Source organism: Schistocerca gregaria, chromosome 2 (assembly GCF_023897955.1).
Source record: "Schistocerca gregaria isolate iqSchGreg1 chromosome 2, iqSchGreg1.2, whole genome shotgun sequence".
Classification (NCBI taxonomy): domain Eukaryota; kingdom Metazoa; phylum Arthropoda; class Insecta; order Orthoptera; family Acrididae; genus Schistocerca; species Schistocerca gregaria.
In genome coordinates this window covers 663,693,993-663,710,651 of record NC_064921.1, presented here as the reverse complement: position 1 = coordinate 663,710,651, position 16,659 = coordinate 663,693,993, and the positions used below count along the sequence as shown (strand labels likewise).

At 43.2% G+C, this 16,659-nt stretch overlaps 1 protein-coding gene across 2 annotated transcripts in view; it reads right to left on the bottom strand.

Moving 5' to 3' along the window:
• The window catches only part of LOC126334710 (cubilin-like), a 479,185-nt gene that overhangs the window by 361,116 nt on the left and 101,410 nt on the right, over positions 1-16,659 (bottom strand). The gene's annotated exons all lie outside the window — the stretch shown is intronic.

Sequence of the window (16,659 nt, the reverse complement as noted above, 5' to 3'; positions counted from 1 at the left end):
ACAGTATATTTTAAATATTGTGCGATGAGTTGTTGGGGAGGAGGATTCTCAGAATAGAAGTTCTTAGACCCTTCTCCTCCCAAGCGACCTTACCGTATTACTAGCGTCTTAGTATGTGGTGTCGATGCTTGTTTGTTTTATGACTGTTACTGCCTGTTGTGTTACTTGTGACTGTGTTATGGCATGCAGTGTCATATGTTGTTGGATTGGGCCCTTTACGTGTTGATCCCCTCTGAGTAATGCTCACTTAGTCTTTTGGTTCCTCCCTCCGTTTCGCATCGTGTTTGTGTCCTCCCATGTAGTTTTATGTGTTGTTTGTGCTTGATTTCGCCTCCTTCCATATGGGTTTCGGCGCTTGTACTCTTCAGGGAATGTGTTCGATACGATATCGGCTACTCTACTTATTGGGTTCCAGTTATAGGGATTTCGTATTATTCTGACGATGTCACTGTCATTTTGCATTGGTCTCACGTGTGGTAGCGTGTTACATGGCAGTGTGACGTGTTCTGGTTTCCCAATTTCTCCGCAAATGCTATTTCATTGTTAGTCCCACACGGTTTAAGTGTACCGGGTACGACCCATGGCCTTTCAAGAAATGGACCACCCAGGCTTCGATCGACATGTTTTAGTTCTTGTCTTTCGCATACGTCAGGAAAGACACTACAGAGGAACCCATATGTAAAATTAGACAACACTAGCATATAGAGGAAGAAAGACACACGTTGTGTAGGACTGGATCTTGACGAAAAACAAACTTTCAGTGACCATATGAAACTGACAATTGACAGGGCTTCCAAAATTATGCACCAATTAGCAAGACCCAACAGAATTCAGTATAAATCATTCATTAAGACGATAAGGACCTACCAAATTGCAATACTTGAATCCACCGCGTGTTTCACCGCAAGTGCTGGGCTCAAAGACTGAAAATACACATCAACAAGACGATTGCAAGACGAGATCAACTTCGTGTACTCCTGAGAATCAGCGGAGCCTTCAATACCACTAGAGGCACTTTGCATTATGATGGAGACCAGCCCCACAGACATAACAATACTTTATAGAGCTGTACTTTTCTGGCTTAAGAGGGACGAGATCGATAGAGTCACCGAAATTACACGAATTTAAACTAAACGCAAATGAAACATTGACGGATTCAAACATGGAAGAAAAGTAGGAGGCATCCGGCAAGGGTCGACTAGTGTCATTATATTAATACAATTCCTATCGTAAGGGTAGCTACTGTTAAGCATCTGTATTTCCCAGCGCTCATGGCCATCAGCGGTGCTCCGTACATAGCTGCTCGATGCGATTAGTTGCCGCGGAGCTCTCGCGGCCCACCTAACTCGTCCACGCAGTGGGGCCTACTGTTTCTCTCCAGCTAAGTACCATAGATTTACAGTGCTATAGGTTTATACCTGACATGGCCAAACTTTGGTATGCAGTATTCTAGTGGCACAAGCTCCTGAAGAAGGCAAAATTATTTTGGTTGAAACCTAAGTAAAGATTTGTTTCTATTTGCAACTGATGCTGACGTGTTATAGGTTTAGCAAGAGAACAGGCCGTGGGACCTGATGGGATACCAGTTCGATTTTACACAGAGTACGCGAAGGAACTTGCCCCCCTTTTTCCAGCGGTGTACCGTAGGTCTCTAGAAGAGCATAGCGTTCCAAATTATTGGAAAAGGGCACAGGTCATCCCCGTTTTCAAGAAGGGACGTCGAACAGATGTACAGAACTATAGACCTATATCTGTAACGTCGATCAGTTGTAGAATTTTGGAACACGTATTATGTTCGAGCATAATGAGTTTTATGGAGACTAGAAATCTACTCTGTAGGAATCAGCATGGGTTTCGAAAACGATGGTCGTGTGAAGCCCAGCTCGCACTATTCGTCCACGAGACTCAGACGGCCATAGACACGGGTTCACAGGTAGATGTCGTGTTTCTTGACTTCCGGAAGGCGTTCGATACAGTTCCCCACAGACGTTTAATGAACAAACTAAGAGTATACGGACTATCAGACCAATTATGTGATTGGATTGAGGAGTTCCTAGATAACAGAACGCAGCAAGTCATTCTCAATGGAGAGAAGTCTTCCGAAGTAAGAGTGATTTCAGGTGTGCCGCAGGGGGGTGTCATAGGACCGTTGCTATTCACAATGTACATAAATGACCTGGTGGATGACATCGGAAGTTCACTGAGGCTTTTTGCAGATGATGCTGTGGTGTATCGAGAGGTTGTAAAAATGGAAAATTGTACTGAAATGCAGGAGGATCTGCAGCGAATTGACGCATGGTGCAGGGAATGGCAATTGAATCTCAATGTAGACAAGTGTAATGTGCTGCGAATACATAGAAAGATAGATCCCTTATCATTTAGCTACAAAATAGCAGGTCAGCAACTGGAAGCAGTTAATTCCATAAATTATCTGGGAGTACGCATTAGGAGTGATTTAAAATGGAATGATCATATAAAGTTGGTCGTCGGTAAAGCAGATGCCAGACTGAGATTCATTGGAGGAATCCTGAGGAAATGCAATCCGAAAACAAAGGAAGTAGGTTAAAGTACGCTTATTCGCCCACTGCTTGAATACTACTCAGCAGTGTGGGATCCGTACCAGATAGTGTTGATAGAAGAGATAGAGAAGATCCAACGGAGAGCAGCGCGCTTCGATACAGGATCATTTAGTAATCGCGAAAGAGTTACGGAGATGATAGATAAACTCCAGTGGAAAACTCTGCAGGAGAGACGCACAGTAGCTCGGTACGGGCTTTTGTTAAAGTTTTGAGAACATACCTTCACCGAAGAGTCAAGCAATATATTGCTCCCTCCTACGTATATCTCGCAAAGAGACCATGAGGATAAAATCAGAGAGATTAGAGTCCACGCAGAAGCATACCGACAATCCTTCTTTCCACGAACAATACGAGACTGGAATAGAAGGGAGAAACGATAGAGGTACTCAGGGTACCCTCCACCACACACTGTCAGGTGGCTTGCGGAGTATGGATATTGATGTAGATGAAAACAGTAAAAATGGAATACTGTGAGCAAAGCACTCAGTTTAAAAAGGGTACAAGATAGGATGTAGCATTTTGTCCCTTTGGTTCGATCTGTACACAAAACAACACATTACAGAAATAAAAGAAATACTCTGGAGTGAGACCAAAATTCATGATGAAAGTTTATGCGAAGATTCGTTGACGAAATTGCTACCTTAATTGAAATTAAGTACCTGCTAAATGGAATTAGCACAGATTATAGGTTGAGAGTAAGGTAAAGAAAGACGAAAGCAACAATAACCAGAAAGAAGTTTAGCGTTGTACATAAGACCACAAAGGAGACAGAGTGAAAGAATACTGCTATGTTGGAAAGTAAAGAACATATGCCAGGTGGAGCATGAAGGATATGAAAATCAAACTAGCACAGGCCAAGAGAGCACTCCTTGCCAAAAGAAATCTACAATCATAGACGTTCATTTGAGGAATACATTTGTGATAATATTCATCTCGAGGACATTGATACGAGGGACATTCAGTAAGTCAGGCAACATTTTGTTTTTTTTTTTTTTTCCCGAAAGCATGTAGGTTTTATTCAGAATGACACCATGTTATTCCCTACTATTTTGGCACCAAAATAGTATTTTTCAACATAATCTCTGCTCATTGCGACGGCCTTATGCCACCTTACTGAGATGGCGTGTATGGCCGCATGGTACCACCCTTCTGGTCAACGTCGGAGCCTACTTCTTGTGTGTTGCTGGATCAATAACCTCCCCATCATCCACGTTATGCTTCATTAGCCCAAACGGATGGACGTTGGAAGGTGCGAGATCCAGGCTGTAGCGTGGATGAGGAAGAACAGCCCAATGAAGTTTTGCAAGCACTACTGACAGGGACGTTGAGTTCTGCTGAGAGGTGTGTGATTGTGATCTATCAGTCACCTCGAATGAGTGTGTCCGCACGTTCCAACGTTGCGGGAGTCACAGCCTTCGTGCAGCAGGCCAGCACACGGAAGATAGGACAGCCTTGCAACACATTGTTGCGATTATAACAAACGCTCTACCCAACAAGGATTCACCGTGCTTTTGTTCATTGCCAGGTCTCTATAAACATTGTGCGGTACTTTGGTTTCAGCCAAAAGAACCTCAATGACAAGGCTCTGCTTGGAACGCAGCTCCTTTTATTGACGCCACTTTTCATGAAAGTGTAGCAGCTGCCGCGGGAGTATTCCACAGTATCTCACAACAAATTCCGTATTAACAGATATTGACTGAGAAAAAGTGTTGCATTAGTTACTGAATGCCCCTCGTACATGAAAGTGAAACAAAGACTGTGGGAAAACTATAAAAATGATTTGAAGCGTTAGAGATATGTTGCAATAATAGGATGCTGATTATTTGGTTGAAATAAGAAGCGGAAAAGTTCTCCACAAAATAGTCGAGCCGACAAATACCTGAAAAACACTCACAAGAAGGGATAGGATGATAGGATATGTGCTAAGGCCTTAGAGAAGAGCATCCACGGTACTAAATCGACCAATGGGGGTAAATCCAGAAATCGTAAAATGTCGCATATGCAGTTTTGGGGAAAGCTGAAGGATATTTGCTGTCGTGATCCACTGACAACCCCTGACAACATGCGTCAGCGCATTGTCAATGCATGTGCGAACATTACGGAAGGCGAACTACTCACTGTTGAGAGGAATGTCGTTACACATATTGCCAAATGCACTAAGGTTGACGGACACCATTTTGAGCATTCATTCCATTAATGTGGTATATACAAGTAATCACGCTGGAACAGCATGCGTTTCCAGAAATAAGTTCACAAAGGTACATGTAACACATTGGAACAACCGAAATAAAATGTTCAAACGTACCTACGTTCTGTATTTTAATTAAAAAAACATACCTGTTACCAACTGTTCGTCTAAAATTGTGAGCCGTATGTTTGTGACTAATACAGCGCCATCTATCAGAAAGGAAAATAAGTGGTCCAACTAAAACATTTATATTTCTTTACGTACTACACGAATATGTAATAAAAATGTGGGTTCCTATTTTAAAAAATGCAGTTGATGACCGTTTGACCTATAGCAGCGCCATCTAGCAGCCCAACCATAGCGCCATCTGGTGTCCCCCTTCAAGCAAGACGAGTTTAGTTCGTTGTAGTTTTTTCGTTTCACGCTTATTTAGTGAGATATTTGGCCCGGTCACCATCAGTGGATCACTGTAGTGCGACCGAAATGAAGTGCTACAAAACCCGTCTACACGATATTATTCACGGGAAACAACAGACACCACGCTGACACAAACAAGTTTTTGTAATTGTTCTCACTGTTAACATGTTGCGCAGCAGTGACTAAGTTCCCTAATCTCCGATATAATAAAAAAGTAAATATTCAAAATCGTGTATCTCCGAAAGTTCTCGATCGATTACTTTGAAATTTTGTCAAAACGGTACATTCTATATATACTTTCGGAGATGCATGATTTTGAATATTTACATTTTTATTTATATCGGAGATTAGGGAACTTAGTCACTGCTGTGCAACAAGTTAACAGTGAGAACAATTACAAAAACTTGTTTGTGTCAGCGTGGTGTCTGTTGTTTCCCGTGAATAATATCGTGTAGACGGGTTTTGCAGCACTTCATTTCGGTCGCACTACAGTGCGAGCTCAGTTTTGTATTACTTCTACGTAAATGTTTTGCTTTTATCTCTCCTCCATTAGTTTTTGCTCTCTGTGGAGCAGTATTTTCTCAGGTTACAGCCGTAACAGCGACAGCAGGAGCGCGCAGAACCGACTGCCACAGCTGTGCCTGGCCTGGCTCGCATGAGTGCCCAATTAGCAGCGGACGTCTCCGCAAAGTAAACACCTGCTGGAAGCTCTCGCTATATCATAGTTGCTGCCGGCGCTGCTACTGCACACTCTCCGTATACCGGTTCCAACGGATAATTAGTACCCGAATCGATGCGTCTCCGTACAGAAGCAGGCAGCAAGTTGAGTAGCAAATGTACATGCCAAAGAAACTCACTAGCCTCTCTGAGTTTTGCTATTATATTTCTGCAACTAAATTCATTTTCAATACTTCGCTTGAAATAATATTTTTTTTATGTTAAAAGTTCACAGCTTCCACTATGAATATCGAATGACGTCATTTGTTGCAGTAAATATTCTCATTACGGGAAAATTAAGTGTTGTATTTTATGGACCTGCGGACCTAGAAATGACGAAGAGGCTTCGTTTCCGCCGTAGCCGCAGTGGTACACAACATCACAACAGGATACGATAGTCCACTCACCCCACCGCCGCTCCTTATGGAACCCATGGTTATTGTGCGGTTCTGCCCCAAGTGGACACCCTCGGGAACGTCTCACAAGAGACGATTGTAACCACAATTTTTGTATCCCACCTGGAAGGCGGCGCGTGGGTATGAACGGGAAAAGGTAGTACAAGTCGGTACTGCAAGAAAATGGTTTACTGGAGCAAAAACAAGGTGATAAACGATTACACAACTTTGTACGTTGGTGAGATGCTGAAGCGAATTGTCCTGGCTGGCTGCACCTGATGAAATGTGCTGAAGCAGTCGCGGAGCTCGTAGATATCGACAGCACTGGCTAGAGGGCGCTATCGTCTGTGTCTCTCGTAGTGCCAACTTGAGGAACTATTCCGTGGCATTGTTGCTATCGATACCACACCAATGTTGGCGTGGTAGCGTAATTGTGTTGTACGCGTAAGTGGAGACAGCGTTTTCGCTGCAATCTCCGACATAGTGTAATTGAAGCGGAATAAGGGGAATCGCTCCACATTCGCCGAGGCAAATGGAAAACCGCCTTAAAAACCATTCACAGATTGGCCGGCACACAGGACCTCGACACTAATCCGCCGGGCGCATTCGTTCCTAGGACCGGCACGCTTCCAGCCCGGAAAGCAGTGCGTTAGACTACAATGTTAACCGGGCGGGCTAAAAATTGATACTAGCAGAAAACGTATCTCATTCGGGGGTGTCGCGAGAAGGCGAGATGTGCGTAGCTTGGAAAGGTGTTCTCAGCTCTGTTTGGTGCTCAGGGAGTAATTAAGAAGTAAGGTATCGTTTCTTTTTGTGCCTTCCTATAGAGTTTTTAAAAGCAGGTAATTTTGGATATACTTTTTGACGTGGAGAATTAGGAGTATCGTGACACTAATGATGTGGTTCGATTGAATATGTGCAGACATTATACCATCACAAATGAACAACCCTCTCATGTAACCATATTTTATGTCGTAATGTTTTGCACCATGTGTTACATTAATCTGAACACAAATTTAAGATCACCTTGACACAGACAGCTAGCTATGGTCGGACCTGCGGTCTGGCGGGAAAAGGTAGAAATCATAAGGTCGCCGTATTGAACACAGGTCGGAATAGGTTTTTTCTGTTTTAACCTGTAAACTGCCTCTTAGTGGCGTAGATATGTGCCAGAAACGACACTTTCTTTGGATTTCACGTTAAATTGCTACCTCTTTTCCCCGTATGGATAACTAGGAGTACGTTAGAGACAGGCAAGTCGCCCAAGAGGCGTCCAGTTGAAAGACTCGCACCAGAGAACAGAGCTACACGAAATTATTATTAGCTAGCTATTAATGTGCCACTAATTGGTTAACTGTTTGTGTTTTAGTAGATATATTACTGAAAAATATAATCGTTACTCTTTCGTAATTTTATTTGAAATATGATGACTACTCATTTGATTAAAATCGTTACAACAGGACTTCCGATGTGCAAAGCTTCTATTGAAGCCAGTCTGATAATGACGCGATGTTAATTAATAAATGGAAGCAACTGCTTTAGTTATAATTTATTTAGGATTAACCATGATATTGTTGAACTACACTTTCACATATACATGCAGAACGTGAAAGAAAGGTGTAATGACTTATCAAATAACTGTAGGGAAGGTGATGGCATTCGACTGTTAGTTATTTTGATCAGTGCAACATACACTCCTGGAAATTGAAATAAGAACACAGTGAATTCATTGTCCCAGGAAGGGGAAACTTTATTGACACATTCCTGGGGTCAGATACATCACATGATCACACTGACAGAACCACAGGCACATAGACACAGGCAACAGAGCATGCACAATGTCGGCACTAGTACTGTTTATATCCACCTTTCGCAGCAATGCAGGCTGCGATTCTCCCATGGAGACGATCGTAGAGATGCTGGATGTAGTCCTGTGGAACGGCTTGCCATGCCATTTCCACCTGGCGCCTCAGTTGGACCAGCGTTCGTGCTGGACGTGCAGACCGCGTGAGACGACGCTTCATCCAGTCCCAAACATGCTCAATGGGGGACAGATCCGGAGATCTTGCTGGCCAGGGTAGTTGACTTACACCTTCTAGAGCACGTGCATTGTCCTGTTCGAACAGCAAGTTCCCTTGCCGGTCTAGGAATGGTAGAACGATGGGTTCGATGACGGTTTGGATGTACCGTGCACTATTCAGTGTCCCCTCGACGATCACCAGAGGTGTACAGCCAGTGCAGGAGATCAATCCCCACACCATGATGCCGGGTGTTGGCTCTGTGTGCCTCAGTCGTATGCAGTCCTGATTGTGGCGCTCACCTGCACGGCGCCAAACACGCATACGACCATCATTGGCATCAAGGCAGAAGCGACTCTCATCGCTGAAGACGACACGTCTCCATTCATCCCTCCATTCACGCCTGTCGCGACACCACTGGAGGCGGGCTGCACGATGTTGGGGCGTGAGCGGAAGACGGCCTAACGGTGTGCGGGACCGTAGCCCAGCTTCATGGAGACGGTTGTGAATGGTCCTCGCCGATACCCCAGGAGCAACAGTGTCCCTAATTTGCTGGGAAGTGGCGGTGCGGTCCCCTACGGCACTGCGTACGATCCTACGGTCTTGGCGTGCATCCGTGCGTCGCTGCGGTCCGGTCCCAGGTCGACGGGCACGTGCACCTTCCGCCGACCACTGGCGACAACATCAATGTACTGTGGAGACCTCACGCTGCACGTGTCGAGCAATTCGGCGGTACGTCCACCCGGCCTCCCGCAAGCCCACTATACGCCCTCGCTCAAAGTCCGTCAACTGCACATACGGTTCACGTCCACGCTGTCGCGGCATGCTACCAGTGTTAAAGACTGCGATGGAGCTCCGTATGCCACGGCAAAGTGGCTGACACAGACGGCGGCGGTGCACAAATGCTGCGCAGCTAGCGCCATTCGACGGCCAACACCGCAGTTCCTGGTGTGTCCGCTGTGCCGTGCGTGTGATCATTGCTTCTACAGCCCTCTCGCAGTGTCCGGAGCAAGTATGGTGGGTCTGACACACCGGTGTCAATGTGTTCTTTTTTCCATTTCCAGGAGTGTAGTTTTGTTCGTTAAATTCGCCTTAGTTTTTATTTGTCAGTGGAATGCTTCTGTAGATTAATTTTTCTTAAAACCTTAATTATGAATTGATAAAGGAGTGAATTGCTGATATTGCAAACATATTTTCTGAGGCATTAATGGGAGAACTGCTGCACGCGACAGCTTTAATTCCAGTTCATTCATTTTGGACGATACAAGAGTCTCTTCAATTTTGGAAAGTGATGGATGTCGCTTCCTAAAGTTCTGAGGCGGTTACAGGTCCAGAGAGTATGTTTCCATACAGCTAGACCGCTTTATACTTCCACATTACTGCCTATTGAGTACTTGCTAGAGGATCGTTTTGGCTTTAACAAAGGTAAATGAAGCAGAGAGCCAGTTCTGACGTAGCACTTCATAAGGGAAAGAAGATTTAAGAAAAATCCAGATACATTTGTAGGATACGAGCTTCTAGAAACATCGTTGGACTACTTAAAATGGAGCAAGATATTCGAAAGTGTACGAAAAATAGGCATAAGCTATGAGGCGTGTTTTTTAAGTAAGTACCGTTTCGAAATTTAAAAAAAGACGTGTTAAGATATCTCAATAATTTTATTTTTACATGAAAGCCTGTACCTTAATCTACTTTTTACATTATTCCCGCCAATAATGAGGCACTTGTAACAGTTTTTTAATACCCTCCTCATAGAAGTCTGCCGCCTGACTTGTTAACCACTGCAACAACACTGTTTTGACTTCGTCATCGGCTTGAGGACGCTGGCCGCCCTGGTGTTTCTTCAAGTGCAGGAACCGATGGTAGTCACTGGGCGCAAGATCGGGGCTGCACGGAGGATGATCTAGAGATTCCCATCGAAAAGATGTGATGAGATCTTTGGTCTGATTCGCCACATGCAGACGGGCATTGTCTTGGAGCAAATCGATGCCCTTGCTCAACTTCCATGGATTGTTGCTTTGATTCTGGTGTGACGTATCCCACCCATGTTTCATCGCCCTTAACAATTTGGCTTAAGATATCATCACCGTCTTTTCGGTACCGCTCAAGAGAAGTCAATGAAGTGTCTAAACGTTTGGTTTTGTGCACAACCATTAACATTTTCGGTACCCAACGTGCACACAATTTTCGATAATTCAAGTGCTCGGTCACAGTGCCATACGAAACACTACGAGAAACATCAGGAAAGTCATCCCGCAAGGAGGAAATGGTAAAGCGTCTGCCTTCTGTCACCTTATTGTCCGCTTCCTGCACCAAACTTTCATTAACGACCGAAGGACGCCCACTCCGTTGTTCATCAAGCACCAACTTTAAATGCTCTCACCCACTTTCTTACAATTCCCTCACTCATAATGCTTTCTCCGTAAACTGCACAGATCGCTTTTAGGCTTTTAGCACTAAGAAATCTTATAACAGCCCTTACTTCACAGTCGGCGGGACTCACGATAATCGGAGGCATCTTAAACACTCAGTTCACAACGTAAACAAGGAAGAATCAGACTATAACGGCGTCAGTGCGTACATTAAGGTACAGACTTTCATGTAAAAATAAAATTATATTGAGATATCTTAGCTTGTCTTTTTTAAATTTCAAAACGGTCCTTAAAAAATCACGCCTTGTATACCGAAATACGAGTAATATACAGTTTGTACAAAACTCAAGAGGGAACAAAAAGAATGGAAGATGAAGAACAAAATTCTTGCATTAAAAAGCATTTAATCCAGGGATGCAGTCTTACACCGCTATTACTCGACCGATGTATCGATATATCGAAGGTTAAATGACGGAAATAAAACAAATTTTCAGCTGTGGAATTAAAATTGAGTGTGAGTGAAAGTAAATGATAAGGTTCTCTGGTGACATTGCTGTCCGCATAGAAAGTGAACAAAAGCTGCAGGACCTATTGAATGGATTGAACAGTCTAATGAGTACAGAATATTGTTACAATGTAAACCGAAGAAAGTCGTTAGTAGTAATGAGTAGCGGAAAAGACATTAGCTGAAATTTTAATTGGTAATCCATAAGTAAGCGTTCAAGGACGTCTAACAGCTAATGTCACCAGTCTGCTATTCACCCACCAGCAGAGGGGCAGTGTACCCAGTCTTTTGGGATATATAGTTCCATTACCAAATACATTCATTATTTTTTTCGTTTATATTTTTCCCGTTTCGAAATTAATGGGAATAGGTGGGTTGAAAAGGTAAGTATGTTGTTGTTGTGGTCTTTAGTCCTGAGACTGGTTTGATGCAGCTCTCCATGCTACTCTATCCTGTGCAAGCTTCTTCATCTCCCAGTACCTACTGCAACCTACATCCTTCTGAATCTGTTTAGTGTACTCATCTCTCGGTCTCCCTCTACGATTTTTACCCTCCACACTGCCCTCCAATGCTAAATTTATGATCCCTTGATGCCTCAAAACATGTCCTACCAACCGATCCCTTCTTCTAGTCAAGTTGTGCCACAAACTTCTCTTCTCCCCAATCCTATTCAATACCTCCTCATTAGTTACGTGATCTATCCACCTTATCTTCAGTAGTCTTCTGTAGCACCACATTTCGAAAGCTTCTATTCTCTTCTTGTCCAAACTAGTTATCGTCCATGTTTCACTTCCATACATGGCTACACTCCATACAAATACTTTCAGAAACGACTTCCTGACACTTAAATCTATATTCGATGTTAACAAATTTCTCTTCTTCAGAAACGCTTTCCTTGCCATTGCCATCTACATTTTATATCCTCTCTACTTCGACCATCGTCAGTTATTTTACTTCCTAAATAGCAAAACTCCTTTACTACTTTAAGTGTCTCATTTCCTAATCTAATTCCCTCAGTATCACCCGACTTAATTCGACTACATTCCATTATCCTCGTTTTGCTTTTGTTGATGTTCATCTTATATCCTCCTTTCAAGACACTGTCCATTCCGTTCAACTGCTCTTCCCAGTACTTTGCCGTCTCTGACAGAATTACAATGTCATCGGCGAACCTCAAAGTTTTTACTTCGTCTCCATGAATTTTAATACCTACTCCAAATTTTTCTTTTGTTTCCTTTACTGCTTGCTCAATATACAGATTGAATAACATCGGGGAGAGGCTACAACCCTGTCTCACTCCTTTCCCAACCACTGCTTCCCTTTCATGCCCCTCGACTCTTATGACTGCCATCTGGTTTCTGTACAAATTGTAAATAGCCTTTCGCTCCCTGTATTTTACCCCTGCCACCTTTAGAATTTGAAAAAGAGTATTCCAGTCAACATTGTCAAAAGCTTTCTCTAAGTCTACAAATGCTAGAAACGTAGGTTTGCCTTTTCTTAATCTTTCTTCTAAGATAAGTCGTAAGGTCAGTATTGCCTCACGTGTTCCAACATTTCGACGGAATCCAAACTGATCCTCCCCGAGGTCCGCATCTACCAGTTTTTCCATTCGTCTGTAAAGAATTCGCGTTAGTACTTTGCAGCTGTGGCTTATTAAACTGATAGTTCGGTAATTTTCACATCTGTCAGCACCTGCTTTCTTTGGGATTGGAATTATTATATTCTTCTTGAAGTCTGAGGGTATTTCGCCTGTCTCATACATCTTGCTTACCAGCTGGTAGAGTTTTGTCATGACTGGTTCTCCCAAGGCCGTCAGTAGTTCTAATGGAATGTTGTCTACTCCCGGGGCCTTGTTTTGACTCAGGTCTTTCAGTGCTCTGTCAAACTCTTCACGCAGTATCGTATCACCCATTTCGTCTTCATCTACATCCTCTTCCATTTCCATAACATTGTCCTCAAGTACATCACCCTTGTATAAACCTTCTATATACTCCTTCCACCTTTCTGCCTTCCATTCTTTGCTTAGAACTGGGTTGCCATCTGAGCTCTTGATATTCATACACGTGGTTCTCTTCTCTCCAAAGATCTCTTCAATTTTCCTGTATGCAGTATCTATCTTACCCCTAGTGAGATAAGCTTCTACATCCTTACATTTGTCCTCTAGCCATCCCTGTTTAGCCATTTTGCACTTCCTCTCGATCTCATTTTTGAGACGTTTGTATTCCTTTTTGCCTGCTTCATTTACTGCACTTTTATATTTTCTCCTTTCATCAATTAAATTCAATATTTCTTCTGTTACCCAAGGATTTCTAGCAGCCCTCGTCTTTTTACCTACTTTATCCTCTGCTGCCTTCACTACTTCATCCCTCAGAGCTACCCATTCTTCTTCTACTGTATTTCTTTCCCCTATTCCTGTCAATTGTTCCCTTATGCTCTCCCTGAAACTCTGTATAACCTCTGGTTCTTTCAGTTTATCCAGGTCCCATCTCCTTAATTTCCCACATTTTTGCAGTTTCTTCAGTTTTAATCTACAGGTCATAACCAATAGATTGTGGTCAGAGTCCACATCTGCCAATGGAAATATCTTACAACTTAAAACCTGGTTCCTAAATCTCTGTCTTACCATTATATAATCTATCTGATACCTTTTAGTATCTCCAGGGTTCTTCCACGTATACAACCTTCTTTCATGATTCTTAAACCAAGTGTTACCTATGACTAAGTTGTGCTCTGTACAAAATTCTACTAGGCGGCTTCCTCTTTCATTTCTTAGCCCCAATCCATATTCACCTACTATGTTTCCTTCTCTCCCTTTTCCTACACTCGAATTCCAGTCACCCATTACTATTAAATTTTCGTCTCCCTTCACTATCTGAATAATTTCTTTTATTTCATCGTACATTTCTTCAATTTCTTCGTCATCTGCAGAGCTAGTTGGCATATAAACTTGTACTACTGTAGTAGGTGTGGGCTTCGTATCTATCTTGGCCACAATAATGCGTTCACTATGCTGTTTGTAGTAGCTTACCCGCATTCCTATTTCCCTATTCATTATTAAACCTACTCCTGCATTACCCTATTTGATTTTGTGTTTATAACCCTGTAATCACCTGACCAGAAGTCTTGTTCCTCCTGCCACCGAACTTCACTAATTCCCACTATATCTAACTTTAACCTATCCATTTCCCTTTTTAAATTTTCTAACCTACCTGCCCGATTAAGGGATCTGACATTCCACGCTCCGATCCGTAGAACGCCAGTTTTCTTTCTCCTGATAACGACATCCTCCTGAGTAGTCCCCGCCCGGAGATCCGAATGGGGGACTATTTTACCTCCGGAATATTTTACCCAAGAGGATGCTATCATCATTTAATCATACAGTAAAGCTGCATGTCCTCGGGATAAATTACGGCTGTAGTTTCCCCTTGCTTTCAGCCGTTCGCAGTACCAGCACAGCAACGCCGTTTTGGTTAATGTTGCAAGGCCAGATCAGTCAATCATCCAGACTGTTGCCCCCGCAACTACTGAAAAGGCTGCTGCCCCTCTTCAGGAACCACACGTTTGTCTGGCCTCTCAACAGATACCCCTCCGTTGTGGTTGCACCTACGGTACGGCCATCTGTATCGCTGAGGCACGCAAGCCTCCCCACCAACGGCAAGGTCCATGGTTCATGGGGGGGGGGGGGGTATATCAGTGATGAATAATAAGAAGTTGCGCAAATTAGTTTCTGAAACAACTTGGATTAGTAAAGAATTAAAAATTTAGTACTGGTCACTTCACAAACACTAGATAGATGCTACCTGTCATATAAATATTCGGAGGAAATAAACTCGCGGCACTAAAAACATCTAACGAAAGCAATCTTCGCGCAACTAGGTTACTTTCAAAAATTCTTTGGAAAACGGGCTTTGTTTAAATTTATGTTTTCAGGAATTAATTTTGATGCATACCATGCACATGATAAGTGTCTGAAAATTCGGCGCTGAATGTTGATAGTGAATAATGTTGTGAATCGTTATTGTATCCCCACGTTGCACAATTTCCGGTAACTTACTGGAAGCAGGTTGCAATTCTGAGTTTTCACCTTCATGATAAAAATAAAAAAGATGATACTGGCAGAAAAATGCGTAAATTGGCGGTGTTACTTACACCTTGTTACTCGGTTGACCGCCTTCGTCTATAAACATGCCATCATACATGACGGTATCAGATAACCCAACCCAGCAGTACAGTGTCAGAGAATACTAACTGTCAAGAAAGCATTGTTTTAAAATACTCTCAAGATACGTTTTGAAAATTTAATTTGTTAATTTACCTGATTTGGATCATGTAACGTACACACTTTTTAATGAGTCGGCTTGGCGATTGACCATTTCTATACCCCGAGTACCGAATTAATAATTTGTTCCTTACAAGCAGAGAAAAATGTTAAGCAACGTTTTACCACACGCTGCGATCGAATATTGGGCCGTGAACCAATGCTTTACACTGAAGAGCCGAAAAACCTGGTAAACTTGCCTATTGTCGTGTAGGGCCACGTGAGCACGCAGAAGTGTCGCAACATGACATGGCATGGAATCGACTTATGTCTGAAGTTAAATACCTTCAGCTGCTGAGGGGCGTTGATATATATCAACGGGGACAGGTGAAAAAGTGTGCCCCGACCGGGACTCGAAGCCAGGATCTGCTGTTTACATGTCAGACGCTCCATTCATCCTTTTTGTCTCATGTTCTTCTACATTGTTCTTCAAATTTGTTAGTGGCGGACACTCGTTCAAGTTGTTCGTTGATCCGTTTTTTTATTACAGAGGGGAGCTAAAGCCTCTGACTGAACACGCTGAGCTACCTTGGCGGCTATCCATCTGAGTCACCGAGGCACAGAGGATAGAGCGACTGCAGGGACTATCTCACGCACGCCTCCCGAGAGACCCACATTCTCACCTCACATGTCCACACGCTACGTTCGTAGTTTATGTACCCAAAACACTTACTAGTCGTGGAAAGCATAAGTTCCATAAGAATTCGGGTAATATGTGTGCATCAGCACAGAAGAAGCAGGTCATGACCGGTATCGCCATAACTATATACTTATATGGATATGGTGTCTGATTCTTTCTGACATGTCCGCAAGAACAGATACCATACCCATATACGTATTACGTGCGAAGTAGGACTGGAGGGAATTGATGACATACACTCCTGGAAATTGAAATAAGAACACAGTGAATTCATTGTCCCAGGAAGGGGAAACTTTATTGACACATTCCTGGGGTCAGATACATCACATGATCACACTGACAGAACCACAGGCACATAGACACAGGCAACAGAGCATGCACAATGTCGGCACTAGTACAGTGTATATCCACCTTTCGCAGCAATGCAGGCTGCTATTCTCCCATGGAGACGACCGTAGAGATTCTGGATGTAGTCCTGTGGAAAGGCTTGCCATGCCATTTCCACCTGGC